This window comes from Otolemur garnettii, unplaced genomic scaffold, assembly GCF_000181295.1.
Source record: "Otolemur garnettii isolate 467f Iridium unplaced genomic scaffold, OtoGar3 scaffold00054, whole genome shotgun sequence".
Taxonomy (NCBI): Eukaryota; Metazoa; Chordata; class Mammalia; order Primates; family Galagidae; genus Otolemur; species Otolemur garnettii.
The window spans coordinates 4572018-4576395 of NW_003852449.1; the positions used below are offsets into that span (position 1 = coordinate 4572018).

A 4378-nucleotide genomic window follows, 5' to 3' on the forward strand; every position below is an offset into this window, starting at 1 on the left:
CTTGAGGCTCTGTATCAAAAAAAAAAAAAAAAATTTTTTTTTCATTTAATATTTCTAGCCTCTAATTAGGACTTAGTTTTAGTGACTGGGCTTTCTAAATTAAAAGTGTTCTGAAAACAGGTTCAGATGCAAGTTATCAGTTATTTGCAATTATCTGTAGGTTATCTCATGGAGAAAGATAGGAGAGGGTGACTTAAAAATCACAGAACACCTTCCCGCATTGCTGGAGGCCTTGTTAAGCCCTCAAAGGCAGCAATTCAGCAATGTATATCACCAGCCTCATACTGTGTACATGCTGCTAGAAGGCGGCCATAATATGGGAAAAGGTGCTCTCATCCTCCTGGCAGAGGGGCAAATATGTGTGATCCTTTTGGAAACCAATTTGGCCATAATCTTTTAGAGCCATGAGGCTATGTTTCTGGGTCTCCAGATGGGGCCCAGCTAACTTCAGCTCATTCTCACTTAATGAACCATTAACTTAATGGCACTTCCTTGGGGAACACTCCTTTACCCTTGAACCAGGTATCCTTTACCTTGATTTTTGTAACATTTATCGTACCTACAATTACTTGTCTAATGCCTGTCTCCTCTCCCAGATTCTAAGCTCCATGAGGTAGTAGTAATATGTGGGTCTCTACAAAAGTTTTGAGCCAGTCTATGTTATGGTTATTTATTTCACATCCAAGAAACAGTTGACAACGTCCTTTCTGCCCCATCCCTGCCTGTTTCAACTTGCTCGGCTTATCAGGATTGTGCAGGGGGGCTTCATTGGTTGCCATCCGCATAGATTTTATGATGTTTCTGGATTTTTGTGTATCTCAAAACTTTGGTAGTGACCCATATACTTGTTTTATTTGTCTCTGTATCCTTTGAGCTAACACAGTGCTTTATATACCTTTAGATACAGAAGAAACTGTTGAATAAAATGGATAGAGAGAAGTCATCCTAAATAAAAATAGTTTTAACTCACAGGTGGCCATATCAATAGTTACTAACTTTTACATAGAGGTTTGTATTTACCAGACATTGTCATACGTTCTTCATGTGTGTAATTGTCACCGCAGCCCTCGAGATTCCTACTCTTGCAGATGATGTATTCAAAGTTGAGGTCAACCAGCTAATACGTTGTCATCAAAGCCTTATTTATAATAGCCAAGAATTAGAAAGAACTTGTATGTCATTTGTATAGAATGCTGTGCAGTTCTTAGAGTCTAAGTGTTTTGTTTTTTACAAATAGGATTCCTTATTTGTCATTATTAAAAGCCTGAATTTTAGACAGATTCTTGGACTGGTGGTTCATATCCATCAGCTCATTCAACTTTAGCACCTGTCTCGTCCCCAGTAGCTTTTCCAGAACTATGACCTTCACCATGAGTCTTCCCAATTCAAACTTGGGTTTCATTTTTACTTTTCTAAGGAAGATATCAAGAAGAGGATAAATAGATTGCCAAGCCTTTTCTATGTCTTTCCCAATGTTTTTTAGAATCAATTTATTGACTATTTCTTGCAAGTCATTTGTCTGCACCTGTCTGGTCATGATTTCCATCATTTTCTTCTGGATTTGGCGAACCTGTTGGTGCTGGGCATAGGTCTTCCACATCTGATGGTTGAGTTTTTCAGTAAAACCAGCCCAGCACAGATGAAGCAAAGAATCATGGGTAGTCTTAACATCAACATGCACTTCAGTCACAATCTGCCATTTTTTAACCCTGGAACACATTTTGTCACGGGTAAGATCCACACTGTGGAAGTCAGTCAGGCAGTTTTTGCCCTGAACGTCTTCAGTAATCAGCTTGAGTTTTCTAAATGCAACTTCATCACTCTGCAGATCAGCAAGACTCATTTCAAACACACAACCTTTGAGGGCATCGGATGCAATTTTGGTTCCTTGAGTCCTGGTGACTAGAGTTTTCCCAGTATTTCTTATATTGAACATGCAGGTGCCTTCACATCACACCAATCTTCCTTAGAAAACGGGTCAGCCACTTTCTTCTTGGCTCCCTTTTGTCGCCTTTCACAAGGCACTTGTTCTTGCTGAACCTCTAGCAAGAAAAAGGCTAGAATCTAAGTTTTTAAAAAACTGTGTAGGAACATGGCAAAACATATGTAATATTTACGCTTCCTGGTCAGCCCCACGGATACTGCTGCAACAATGACTTCACTGGCCACGATGTGACCCCTTGCTCGAGTTCCCAGGCCATAGCTCTCTCAGTGCACACCGGCTGTGTCAGGGTGGGGCAGAGGCTGGACAGAGAAAGTGACATCTGGAGACAGAATTCAGAGACAGGAAATAGTAAATAAGCCCTGAAATACCCTGAGCCTTCTAGGAAGTGAGAGAAAGTCAGTGTGTCCCGGAGAATGTTATAAGCAGTGAGGCTGGAGAGTGAGCAGAGGCCATGTGGAGAGGGCCTTTGGGCCTTACCCTGGGCTAGCAGGGCCCGCGGTGGTCATTGCAGACTCAGTGATGGCAAGTTGGAGGCACCAGTCTCAGCACCCAGAGGTCAGAGGATTTGTTTGGGTGGAATTGACGCATTTCTACTTTTGGTAAAAAAAAAAAATGTAAATGAGGACTAGACATGGAACATGGAAAATTGAAAGATTCTAAGATTCGAAATCTTGTCCTCAATATCACTTCCCATCAAAAGTACAAATAGTATGAAAATGGAAGTAGAGTCTGAGGGCGACGATTTTTAGAATCTGAAAGAAAACCTCTGCTTTCTGCGAATTGTCACCTGTTTATCCCCTTTAAATTTGGTTGTTTGCTTTCTGTTCTGAGCCAATGCCATTTGTAGGTTTAAGACAGTAGTCAGTTCTACCCTACTGTGCATGGAAAACGTGAGCTCAGGCTGAGTTTCCAAGGGTGGTAACATCCCTGGCATTTTATAGTTTGGAGTGCCCTCTGTTCTAAGAACCATGGGCGACAAATGGGTTAGTTACCAAGGTTTGAATGATGGAACCCTCTCCAAAATTCATATGAAAACTCAACCTTCAGGCGGTGCCTATAGCTCAGTTGGTAGGGTGCCAGCCACCTGCACGAAGGGTGGTGAGTTCAAACTGAGCTCAGGCCAGCTAAGACAACAATGATGACTGCAACCAAAAAAAAAAAAAATAGCTGGGCATTGTGGCAGATGCCTGTACTCCCAGCTACTTGGGAGGCTGAGGCAAGGGAATTGCTTAAGCCCAAGAGTTTGAGGTTGCCGTGAGATGTGATGCCACAGCCCTCTACCAAGGGTGACATAGTGAGAATCTACCTCAAAAAAAAAAAAAGAAAGAAAAGAAAAGAAAACTCAGCCTCCAGTGCAACAGTATTGAAGGTATGGCTTTTGGGAGCTGCTGAAGTCACAAGGGCACCGCCCTTATAAAAGGGTTTGGAGTTAAAGGGAGCACTCTCCACCACTGTGAGGACACGGCAGCAAGGCACCATCTTGGACGCAGAGAGCAGCTCCCACCAGACACCAGCACTGGCGTCTTGATCTTGGACTTCCCAGGCTGCAGAACTGTAAGAGAGAAATTTCTGTTCTTTATAAACTGTCCAGTCTAAGGTATTCCATAAGAGCAGCACAAATGCTAAGACGTGGGTTTGAGAGCCTCTTAGATGTTTTATCCTGTTCATCAAGCATAATGTTTGGAGCAGGAATTTTGTATCTTGAGAACACAGAGGCATTTTACAAAGGAAATGAGAAAATAACTGTCTTCTTTAGTCTCACCCTTGAGGGCTGCTCTTACTCTCATTACCCATACAGATGTGATAGAGCACACAGGTCAAGAGCTTCAGCTTTTATCCTTCTAAGTCTTGTCACTTATGGAATACCTGCTTGTCTGTGATTAATATCTCTGGCTACCCATTGAATCAGCAGGAGGATTTGGGGGAGAAAACAAAAAGAACAACAGATGCCTATCTCCCTCCTGGGACAAAAATAGTTGAAAGCAAGGTCTTGAAGATACATGTGGACACCATGGTCATAGCATTGTTGACAACAGCCAAAAGGTGGAAGCAACACAAGTATTCGTAGCTCAACAGAAGAAGAACAGATCAGCAAAATGTGGTAGATACACGTGATGGAATGTCATTTGGCCTTTAAAAGGAAGGAACGTCTAATATATCCTGCAACCCGGATGAACCTTGAGGACATCATGTCAAGTGAAATAAGGCAGTCACAACAAGACAAATACTGTATCATCCCACCTGTAGGATTATTGCTAAAACAGTGGGAGGGGGGTGGTTGCCAGGCACTGGGGGGTGGGGGTGGAAAATGGAAAGTCATTGTGTAATGAGGACAGAATTTCAATTTTGCAAGTGAAAAGAGTTCTGGAGATGATGGTGGTAAAGCTTTCACATCACTGAGAACATACTTAATACCCCTGAACTGCACACTTA

At 42.3% G+C, this 4378-nt stretch overlaps 1 protein-coding gene and 1 pseudogene across 2 annotated transcripts in view; one reads left to right on the top strand and one right to left on the bottom strand.

Annotated features, from left to right (window-relative positions):
• The window catches only part of CDKL1 (cyclin dependent kinase like 1), a 54621-nt gene that overhangs the window by 20130 nt on the left and 30113 nt on the right, over positions 1–4378 (top strand). The window lies entirely within an intron of this gene.
• Positions 1290–2786, bottom strand: LOC111726121 (annotated as a pseudogene).